Here is a 12412-nt window from a genome sequence, read left to right on the forward strand (position 1 = left end):
CTCAAAATGTCGGTCGCACATATCGGGAAGCTTCAGGAGAACACCGCGACATTGTATACTGAGAGAAAAACTCTCCGGGTAAGCGCTATCATAGGATCCAGACATGTCTAACCGGGGAAGTTGAAACGTCCTCCTCTCCCATCCGGCGTCAGGCGCCGGATGTGAAATATCCGGATAAGGTGGAACGTTGGTCGGACAGAATTCAGGATGTAAGATATCCGGAGAAGGTGGAACGTTGGCCGGACAGAATTCTTCCCAGGTGGAATGAGCTATGCCGCGCGTCGCAAGGGGGACCGTCTGCATGTGCAAGGGAGAGAGAGCCATGTGGCATTTTTTTGGAAGGATCCCACACTCCTTGCATTCCGGATTTGCTTATGGCAAAGGACTTCAAAGCTTTGGTTCTTCATGTTTCTGAGCTTTCCATTACTTTGCCATGGATTCCAAAGAACTCTCCTCAATCTCGAATTGCTTTGGTGATAAAAAAGCTATCAAAACACCAAAACTTAACACAATTTGATTAGAATTGATTGCAAGGGTCCTTAACATGTTAATTGGGTTAAAAGGTGATAACTACTACTCAAAAGTGTTTAAAAGAGTTAATTACAAGTTATCAAATAGCACTTTTTGAGTAGTAATCACTTAGCGACTCATTTTCCTATAACTTGAAGTTTTGTAGGGTGCTTATGTTATACTTTTGGCAAGCGGAATATAGATAGTGGCTGACTCATGCCCAATTGGTGTCTCAGGTGATTTGTGTTCAGCTGGTGCTCCTTGATTGAGGAAGTGATCAACAAAATTTATACCTATAACACCATACACTAGGGTAGCAAATACAAAGCTACTATAGTATAGTGGCTCTAGGATCGTTCACTGGGAATGATGAACAAGCAATCAAGGATACCAATTCCAAGTGAATTGGTCTTGTTTCATTTCACGGTTAGCTTAAGAAGTAAAACACAAAGTTTGATTGGTAAAGGTTTAGACTTAAACTAACTTAACAGAAGTTTGGAATAATTTAGGAAGAAAAGCATTCCTTGGAGATTTAGGTTCACTGGGGTGGTTCCTCATGCAAAAGACATAGCTCCGGTCAGATGGTTCATTTCCTCGCATTAGAGATTCAACTTAGAGTCAATTCTCTAACCGGTGATGTACAAAGACTCCTTCAATTAGATTTCACTTTAATTCTCTCACTGATGCAACTTGCAATGGTTCATGCCTCTCACGAGCACTTACCATTCAAGGTGATCTTTAACCTTGGACTTCCCTTCACAAACTCGCAAGAGATAACTAATGGATGTCTCCTAGGAGTCCAAAAGCTTACCAAGTGTTGGTAATTCCAGAAAATCCTACCTTGAAGTCACCTACCAGAGGCTCGCAAGGGGTAAACTAGTGCATTTCCACGGTTGGAAATCACTTGCCTTACCAAGTGTTGGCCCAGGTGACTCTAAGGTGTTTTAAGTTAACTAAAAACATTGAAATCACTAAAGGATTTCACTTCCTCTTCATTACTAGCTAAAACCACAGAGCTTTGCATTCTTGCACTTGGAACCTTCCCCGGCAACCTTAGCTCCAAGGAATTAGAGGTTTAGTTACTCATTCTCTGGGGAAAACTCCTCAGAGAATTCATAACTTAGTAAGAAAATGAAAATACAAAGTGAGAAGGTAAGGCAGTAGAAAGAAAAGACCTTTACTTGCTTACCAAATGGTTACAGAAGGAACTCCTCTCTGAGAACAGGCTCTCGAGAGGTATATATATCAAACCAATATAAAACTAATTGTTACCAAGATATTTGGTCTTTTTACTAACTTAAAAACTAAGGAATCATGTAATTGGTGGTTTACAAGGAGTATTTTGGGATTTAGACAACAAAAATCTAATGGAAAATATCTCCCAATGTCGGTAGCAAGCTTCGGGAGGCTTCAGGAGCCATTTCGCAGGAGAAAAGTGGTGTTTGCGAAATTTCGCAGACACCCAAGAGGGCTGCGAAATTATTTCGCAAGACCGAGCTATCTTCACAGGGCTGCGAAGTTGGCTTCCATCTTGAGGTTTCCAGCTCCCTTCTCGCGGCATGGTTCGTGCATCGTCAGAAGGAGAAACAGCTTACTGTACAAAAGTGCTGCGAAATTCTCGCAACAAAAGGCTGATTCCGCAACACTTTAGAGTGATTGACTTGTAATGGCTGCAACTTCTTCGTTTCAACTCCGAATCGCGCACCGTTTGAAGCATTGGATTTTTGACTTCCTGAGCTTTGAAATGGTATATAGCTTACATCATTTGGACTTCAGAAAGTGCTCCAAAAGTGGCTACTACGACTGTCATCAAGAATAGGCTTCATGGCAGATTCTCTTTGCTTTTTCTCCTTGCAATCCAGATTCACTCTTGGAAATTGAATTCTAAGCTTTGCCCAAGATTCCTCATAGCTCTCCTCATTCTTGACTTGCTTTGGTGATCAAAATACTAACAAAAACACCAAAACTTGCACAAAGTGATCAAAATTGCTTTAAAGGATCCTTAACATGCCAATTGAGTTAAAAGGCCTAAACTACTACTCAAAAGTGTTAAAAAGGATTAATTAAAGGCTATCAAATAGCACTTTTTGAGTAGTAATCAGTGGCATACAAAGGTTTCTGAGACATCCCGGAAAGTGTTCGCGGAATTCTATGAGAAGCGGTGGAACCAAGAGAGAGCTTGGTCATGTGAGCTGGCCGAAAAGACCTTACACATCAGTGCAGCATTCCCTATGTCAAGGGTCATGAGCTACCTAAAGTACATGATGTGGTCAAATGGGTCGCTTGTTTTGTTGTACATCATGAACTTGGGCACTACGAACCCTCTGGGTGGTTCATAGTTAATGATATAGGGGCCAAATAGTGTAGAGAGCATGTCATCGAACCATCAACTGATAGAGTTGGGCGGGGTTCACGTCATCAGTGCTTCTGCCTGCTGCTGTTGCTTTGGTGGTTGAGAAGGCCATTCAGATGTACTTGTCATGGCTGGCTATCTCAGACATGCCCTCAAGGTCTCTGACATGCGTGGTTGCCCCTCCATGGTTAGTACTTGAGGTCCCAGTCAAGCTCGCATCACGTCAGATAAATGCGACCTTCTGCCACACCTCATCTTTCTTGATGCCCAGGTTGAGCTATTACCTTTGTCCGATTGCATTTAGCGAGCTGCAAAGACTCCTTCTCGGATCATCTTGAGGTTGTTTGTTAGCTCTGAGTGTGCTGGCTTGGAGAGGGGCTCGCTGTTGACATTTGAGCCCATAACTCTTCATTCTCTTCTCTTAGTCATTTCGTTTAGGGGAGCAGAGTCTACATCTAACACTCATTTTCTTGTTGTCATCTCTTCATCCTTTCATGTCAGGAAAGATAGTCTTCATCAACCATAGCTAATGATTAGTTTCTACAGGGTGTTGACATCCTTAGTCGTTCTCATGGATGGTGCCAATGTTGGTGTTATGCCAATTGAATACAGGTCCGTCTAGCTTCATTGGAGTTAGACAAACTTATTCCCTACACAAAAGGATGTCCAAACAGGTGGTCTAGCTACACCCCTCCAAAGCTTAAGTCAGAAATCAACAAGGATGAATCCTACTGTTTCTAATGGCTATGTACAAACGTACCTTTTTCATGCTTCTCGAGGGGTCACAACTGATTGTGCATTCATGTCTTTCTTGCAATTATGATTGCCATTAGGGCAGATTAATTATAAGCCTTAATAAGACAATCAAAGCCTTCATCTTAGCATGGATTGGGCAATCATACCAAGCAAGAGTTGTTGACTTGTGCCATTTGCTGGTTGTCATGCAAAAATCTCGAACCATGTAGTTGACTGTGCATTTATATATGTCAATGTCACTAATCGACACTAATTTTTGGGTGTAAATATCATTTAGTCCGTTGCTCAGGCATCGGGTGTGATTGACCATTCGTTCAATGCCTAGAAACTTCGGTTGGGTTGGTTTGTCTGTTTGGAAGTCCCAATTGGCTTGGTCTGTCCACTCCATTTGGCATTGAGGAACAAGGAAATATCTCACCTTTTGCGCCAAACAGAGCTTATCTTGGTCTAGATGGATTATCTATTTACCTTGAACGACCAAAGGGTCTTGAGTTTGGGAAGGACATGTGGAGGGAAGCTCCCCACAACTTCTCCACATATTCAAAAGATTAATATTTACAATGAAGACTACGTTCTTGCTACTCTCTTTCCTGCTAGTTGCCCTCGCCACCCAAGTTGCACCTGATCCATTGCTTGACACTAATGGAAAAAAGGTCCAATCCGGGTGAATTACTACATCTTGCCAGTTATCCGTGGGAGCGATGGTGGCATCACAACGACCAGTGTCGGGAATGAGACCTGCCCACTTGATGTTGTCCAAGACTAGGTCAAGGCATTAAATGGTCTCCCGTTGACATTCACATCAATGAACCCCAAGAAAGGAGTGATCCGCGTAATGACCGATCATAAGATTAAGTTTTCTACTACCACGACTTGTGTACAATCCACAGTGTGGAAGCTCAATGAGTATGACCAATCTACTAGAAAATTATTTGTTACAACTGGTGGGTTTGAAAGGAACCCAAGTATCCAAAATTTGAGTAATTGGTTTAGGATTGAGAAGTATGAGGATGATTACAAATTGGTGTTCTATCCAACAACTTGTGATTTTTGTAGGCCTATTTGTGGGGACATCGACATTTATATTCAGGATGGATACAAGCGTTTGGCTCTGAGTGATGTGCCACTCAAGGTTATGTTTAAGAGGGCTTTAAGTTGGTTGATTTCCTTCAATGTAATAAAATATAGTAGATAAATAGTGAATTATATGCATGAATTCTAGCCATGTAATAAACCAAGGGATATTTGCCTTGATAATTCAATGATATATAGTTATTATATATTCACATACAAATCTTAATTTTAGGACAAATTCTAGCCAAACTCAACTTTACTTCTCTTTCAGTCTAAAAGTCCACATCATCATTTTAAGACAAATCTTAATTTATTTTTCCCTTTTTAACAAAACCTATCAAAATTTTTAACCATTTAAAAAAAAAATTATAACAAAATCTCAATTTTTTTTTTTAACAAAATTAATAGCCATGTTCTATGCATGTCACATGACTTGTTCAAAGAATAAAAATTATCTATGAATAGAACATAAGTTAAATTTATAAATTTATTATTTTATGTGGCAAGTTAATAGAAAATATAATTCATTTTATTCTGATTTTCAATTTGTATTTAACCTTTGACAATTTATGGCTATTTAGGTATAAAGGTTTTTATGGACTTTATAAAGCAAAGCCTAGATTTAGCTAATATGATTTTCTAAAATACAAATATTGTAAGAAAACTTCGAATTACCTTTTTAAAATGCCCAAGAAAAAAAAATAAAAAAATAGTTGTTTCACCTTTCAATTCTTCGCCTCCAGTAGTGAATAGAACCACATTAAAATAAAAAACAATTTTGTTTCACAGCACAAAAACCTTTTACCTTTTTTCTAAGAGAACTTTTCTTCTCGAGTTTTGTCTATCTTTCCTTTCAGAAAATCACTCTGTTCCACATTTTTTTTTTATTTATTAGGGTGGTTCTAGTCCAACTACCAAAAACTGCTCTTCTGATCTCTTATTTGGTTGGATTGGATTGGGTAAGCCTAACTTGGGCACCCACCCAACTCCAACAAATATAATTATAATATAAATTTTTTACTATGAAAATATTTTTTTTTTATTTCTAGTAATGTAATCATATAAATTTAGTATGTCGATATTTGTCATATATTACAAAAAATATTCAAGTGCAAGTAAAAATAAAAAATATAATTAAAGATCATTGGAGTTTTATTTACTTTTTTTAAAAAAAAAACACTAAGTTTAGCTGATGGAAATTAGTCATTCTTCAAAACTTCGAAAGAATTAAAAATAAATGGTATTTTGAAATTTGACTTGAAAATTATTTGGGAGTTGGCTCCATTTCTATGAAAATATTACTATTGATATATAGCCCCGGACCTGGTCAAATTGTCACCCATTCAAACAAAAACTGTCAAGACTTCCTTGTATATGCAGCTCTAGGGCTACCAAAACTACATAATTATTCCATGATATATATATATATATATATATATATCCACACACATATACAGTCGGTATCACTGATTTTCTACTTTAGCCATTGCTTGACAAATAATCCAATAGCTTGAACATTTAAGATAAGGTTTGGAATGGATGTGTCTCTTTTCTTTCATTAGCATTCTTAATTAGGAGAGTTATCCTATTTCATCAAAATTCCTTTAGCAAAATTCTAAGGTACTGAATTGGGATCATATCCAACTTGCAATCTCAACTCTTGAAGTACGTACGTAGCAAAATATGCATTAACCAAACAAGATCAAGGCACAGAGAAAATCAAGAAAAAATATACAGCATAACCGAAAAGGTGCTTTTCCTCTCATAAAAAAACCTTTTTGTTTTATTTCATTTAAACAGTCTAATGGTTGTATTATCAATTATCAAAAGTAAGAGATTCAAAACAAAGCATGGGACAGACTTTGTAGTGAAAAAGGATATATGACGTGTGAGGATAAGATGTTTTGACTTTGCAATGAAGTACAATTTGAATGCAAATAATTCAACTTCAAACTTCTCTTCTTTCACTGAAGCTAGCTGGAATGATTCAACTAGGGTTTTTGATCATCCATTTATGCATACAAGTTAAGTTAGGTAATAGTGATAAAGAATTGATTTGGGAACATCTAAATCTAGGTACGAAAGTTTCTTCTCTAGTTTTATTAATCTAAATGGTTTTAAAAGTCATGGTTCTACTTAGATTATTTTCTAGAGAAGCCTAGGGTAGATTTGCATGTAACTATATGATCCAAGGTTTAGAAATAAAGAAATCTAGGGTTCCCATCAAGTTAATTAGTATCAAAGCCCTAAGATAAGTTTTTCTTATAAGATCTACTCTAGGGTGTGCTAACTCTATTTTGTAGGGAATTTTTATTTATTTCATGGCCTTAGGGATAATAATAAATCTGTGCATGAATTACTATGATTGATGTTTGTTGAGATTGTTGTTTTTCTTTAGATGGGTTGTAAGCCTCATCAAAAGAAGCATGTGATTTTTCTTGTTTGTAAAAATCTTATTTTTCATATAATGGATGTAAACTTTGATTTAATGAAGTGTAGGTTTTTGTTGTAAAAATTGTTCTTTTGCCATTCTTTGTAACCCTTAGAGCATTTGGAAACAATCTAGATAATCACATCGTGGTAGTGCATGTTGTATTGCAAAAAAGATGTAACTTTTATGGAGAAAATAGTCGAAAAATGGTGTTGCAACAACTTTGGGTGTGCAGGAAAGGGATGTAGTGCTTGAGTGTCAAGCAGTCACTTATAATGCTCGAGCGGTTCGACTAATCGAGTGGTGCTTCAAGTAGTGGAAGTTGCTTCCAATGGTTGTCTTAAATTTTTGGATGCTTAACGGCTCCTTGTAGCATATTGACAATAAAGAAAAGATGCATGGAAGTTTGGGAATCTTTTGTAGTAGAATAAGGTTCCTTTGCAATTGTTTTTACTAAGCCTATTTTGTGTTGCAGGTATAATTTTGGTAAATTTGGATTTTTATCCAAATGGGTTACCAATTTTAAGTAGCAAGATCCCTAAGGCCATGGGAGCAACTGATTTATTTTATTATTTATTTTATATTATATATATTTTTATTGTGTGTTAAATACATAATAAAATAGAAAATGATTTTGGATATTTCAAAAGAAAAATAAATTTTCATGAGAAGCTTTTTCCATTGTCATTTTTCTAAACTAGTTGTTAGTAAAAGTCATATTGCTATTTCTTTAGGACTATCTACTTGGTTTTTAGATAGGTAGTTCTTCAGGCTCCCTCTTTCGTTCCTTTAAAGAGAAGGAGAATGACACCTATGATAGTCCTCCAAGCTTTCCTACCTTGAGAGAAAGAGGAAACCATCAAATCCTTCAGGCTCTCCACTCTAAATATCAAAATGAGGACTTTTGTGGATATGGATAGTCCAAGCATAAAGGAATAAGAGAGCAATTCTTTTAGTATAAAAGTTATAGTTTAAGAAATAAATGCAAATTTGGAAAATCTCATGAGAGATAATTTATTTTAAGAAAGGTTACCAAGATTATTCAAACTCTTTCTTTTCAAAAAGTTTAAGTGAGTGAGGGCCTTAGCAAAGGCCACAACCTTTATTGTTGAACCCATTTTGATTTAGGTTCATTATCACCCCACTTGTGGGTTGGGCCTTAAGAATCGAGGGATATGGACTCTCCATGAAGATGAGACTAGACATGTCTATAGTGAGAGCAACAACCACAATAGTGAGGTTCCTTACTTGGTGATATTCATAGTTCAAGGACAATGGTTATATGCATAACATGTGATATGGAGTGGTCAAATCACCCACTACGGTCCCACTTGCATAGTCCATGAGCCACAAAAAAGGTATGTTGATTTCATCTTTAGATACCTTTATGATTAAGGAAAGGAAATCAATATAAGAGGGTCTCTAACTGGTAATAAGATCATGACCTATCCACCATAGGCTTGATTCTTATGATACTAGGATACCTTATAAAAGGACATATAGTTTGAGCATTACATTTTTGCAAAATTAACAGCCAACTTGTTATGGATGTTCATTATATTAATGCATGCTTTTATTTCTATTACAAATATCATGTCATATAATCCAATTAACCTTATTCTCACCATTAATAAGTTGACTAGACTAAATTGCGGATTGGAAAAGGAATTTAGATATAATACTCACTTCAAAGGAGATAAAGTGAGTAACTTAGGAAATTGCTCCTTCTAGCCCTAATGAACATTTCACTCAAGAGGAGAAGGAAAATTATCATAGTTGGTAGAGGGTGGATCAAAAGACCAAGTGTCTTATACTTAGGTCATTGGATAAGTGTTGTTACATCGACATATGTCTATGCCAACAACTTATGATATTCTTATTAGTTTCTATGAGATGTTTGGTAGAAAGGGCAGGCTAGTTAGGCAAGATGCTCTTAAGATGATTATGAATACTAAGATGTCAAAAAGAACTCTTATTGGAGATCATATGATTTGTATGATTAGACTCTTTAACAAGATGGAGATCCTTAGAGTTGAAATCGATGGGAAAACCTAGGTTGACATGGTTCTTAAGAACTTACTGGATTCTTTCAAGTAGTTCAAGCTCAACTATTTTATGAAGAAAATGGTGATCAGCTTAACCAAATTGATGAGGGAACTCCAGATGACTAAAGAGATTCTCAAGGACTAGAAAGGTATTCATTTGGCAACATTTTCTAGAGCAAGTCTCAAAAATTGGTTTTTGATATTAATTCATAAGAACAATTCTATGTTGGTTTTAGTAATAAATTAAGCTTTGGTTTTTTAGAACTCAATGACCTTGTTCTTTGTGTTTTATAGCAATAGAATATGATTGAGAAGTAAAATTTGTTCCTATAATAACCTTACTCTTCATGTTTCCTAGGTTTCAAAACATTTTACAGACAAATAAGTGGAAAACTAGAAATTTGTTATTTAAAAAATCATCATATTTTAAGAACATATTCTCAAAAAACTATTTTAGTAAAAAAATTACCAAAAAAACTATTTTAAAAGTGGTTGCCAAATGGGCCCATGATATCCTAAAACTCTTTTATCCATGTATATTACACTCAAGCTATTATTCCATCAAACAAAATAATGTATATCGGTGCCTCAATAAGTTGTAATTGATCTCTCTCATGTCAAGAAATTAAAGAATATAGGTTTACTCAAAATATTGTTGAGCTCTAAAACTATCTGCATTGGTTATGAAATGATTGGCTATCATGTATAGGGATAAAGGTCAGAAATGTTAAATATTAGACTGGTATTCAAACTCAAGGAAATACTTAAGCATTCAACAAAGGAACTAGGAAGGTGCATGATACATAAGCAATACCATATATGAACATATCTAGTTTAGAATTGGTCTCAGGTCCATCTTAATCCATTAAGCAAGAGCAACTTTGGAGCATTAATCCATGTTTTCATCATCACTGAACTTCAATTTTATAAGGACATGTTTGGAATATTGGAATAAAAAATGAGAATGAAAAATTAATTCTATCCCCTAGGGCTACCAAACCTACAACCACTTTCAACGTTGGCATTAATTATTCCATGATATAATATATATATATATATATATACACACACATATACAGTCGGTATCACTGATTTTCTACTTTAGCCATTGCTTGACAAATGGATGAATCCTACTGTTTCTAATGGCTATGTACAAACGTACATTTTTCATGCTTCTCAAGGGGTTTTTATAAAGCAAATGGCACCATCGTCACAACTGATTTTGCATTCATGTCTTTCTTGCGATTATGATTGCCATCAGGCAGATTAATTATAAGCCTTAATAAGACAATCAAAGCCTTCATCTTAGCGTGGATTGGGCAATCATACCAAGCAAGAGTTGCTGACTGGTGCCATTTCCTAGTTGTCATGAAAAAATCTCGGACCATGTTGTTGACTGTGCATTTATATATGTCAATGTCACTAATTGACACTGATTTTTGGGTGTAAATATCATTTAGTCCGTTGCTCAAGCATCGGGTGTGATTGACCATTCGTTCAATGCCTGGAAACTTTGGCTGGGTTGGTTTGTCTATTTGGAAGTCTTAATAGGCTTGGTCCGTCCACTCCATTTGGCATTGAGGAAGAAGAAAATCTCTCCCCTCTTGTGCCAAACGGAGCTTATCTTAGTCCAGATGGATTATCCGTTTACCTTGAACAACCAAAGGGTCTTGAGTTTGGGAAGGACACATGAAGGGAAGCTCCCCACAACTTCTCCACATATTCAAAAGATTAATATTTACAATGAAGACTACGTTCTTGCTACTCTCCTTCCTGCTATAAGTTTCCCTCGCCACCCAAGTTGCACCTGATCCATTGCTTGACATTGATGGAAAAAAGCTCCGATCTGGGTGAATTACTACATCTTGCCAATTATATGTGGGAGCGATGGTGGCATCACAATGGCCAGTGTTGGGAATGAGACCTGCCCGCTTGATGTTGTCCAAGACCAGCTCAAGGCATCAAATGGTCTCCCGTTGACATTCACGCCGGTGAACCCTAAGAAATGAGTGATTCGCGCGCTGACCGATCATAACATTAAGTTCTCTACTGCCACGACTTGTGTACAATCTACAGTGTGGAAGCTCAATGAGTAAGACCAATCGACCGGAAAATTGTTTGTTACAACTGGTGGGGTTGAAAGGAACCTGGGTATCCAAAATTTGAGTAATTGGTTTAGGATTGAGAAGTATGAGGATGATTACAAATTGGTGTTCTATCCAACAACTTGTGATTTTTGTAGGCCTATTTGTGGGGACATCGACATTTATATTCAGGATGGATACAGGTGTTTGGCTCTGAGTGATGTGCCACTCAAGGTTATGTTTAAGAGGGCTTGAAGTTGGTTGATTTCCTTCAATGTAATAAAAAAAAGTAGTAGATATATAGCTGAATTCTATGCATGAATTCTAGCCATGTAATAACCAAGGGATATTTGCCTTGATAATTCAATGATATATAGTTATTATATATTCACACACAAATCTTAATTTTAGGACAAATTCTAGCCAAACTCATCTTTACTTCTCTTTCAGTCTAAAAGTCCACATCATCATTTTAGGACAAATCTTAATTTATTTTTCCTTTTTTAACAAAACCTCTCAAAATTTTTAACCATTTAAAAAAAAATTACAACAAAATCTCAAAAAAAAAAATTTTTAACAAAATTAATAGGCATGTTCTATGCATGGCACATGACTTGTTCAAAGAAAAAAAAATTATCTATGAATAGAACATAAGTTAAATTTATAAATTTATTATTTTATGTGACAAGTTAATAGAAAATATAATTCATTTTATTCTGATTTTCAATTTGTATTTAACCTTTGACAATTTATGGTTATTTAGGTATAAAGGTTTTTATGGACTTTATAAAGCAAAGCCTAGATTTAGCTAATATGATTTTCTAAAATACAAATATTGTAAGAAAACTTCGAATTACATTTTTAAAATGCCCAAGATAAAAAATAAAAAAAAAAAGAGTTGCTTCACCATTCAATTCTTCACCCCTAGTAGTGAATAGAACCACATTAAAATAAAAAACAATTTTGTTTCACAGCACAAAAACCTTTTACCTATTTTCTAAGAGAACTTTTCTTCCCGAGTTCTGTCTATCTTTCCTTTCAGAAAATCACTCTGTTCCACATTTGTTTTATTTATTAGGGTGGTTCTAGGAAGTTTTTGGTAGTTCCAACTCCCAAAAACTGCTCTTCCGATCTCTTATTTGGTTGGATAGGATTGGGT

At 35.8% G+C, this 12412-nt stretch overlaps 2 pseudogenes; both read left to right on the forward strand.

Annotated features, from left to right (window-relative positions):
* The first annotated feature begins 4179 nt into the window (after positions 1 to 4179).
* LOC100854292 (kunitz trypsin inhibitor 5-like) lies at positions 4180 to 7440 on the forward strand (annotated as a pseudogene).
* A 3472-nt stretch (positions 7441 to 10912) lies between these two features.
* LOC100853945 (kunitz trypsin inhibitor 5-like) lies at positions 10913 to 11508 on the forward strand (annotated as a pseudogene).
* The last annotated feature ends 904 nt before the right edge of the window (positions 11509 to 12412 follow it).

The sequence above is a fragment of the Vitis vinifera genome, chromosome 17, assembly GCF_030704535.1.
Source record: "Vitis vinifera cultivar Pinot Noir 40024 chromosome 17, ASM3070453v1".
NCBI classification, from domain to species: domain Eukaryota; kingdom Viridiplantae; phylum Streptophyta; class Magnoliopsida; order Vitales; family Vitaceae; genus Vitis; species Vitis vinifera.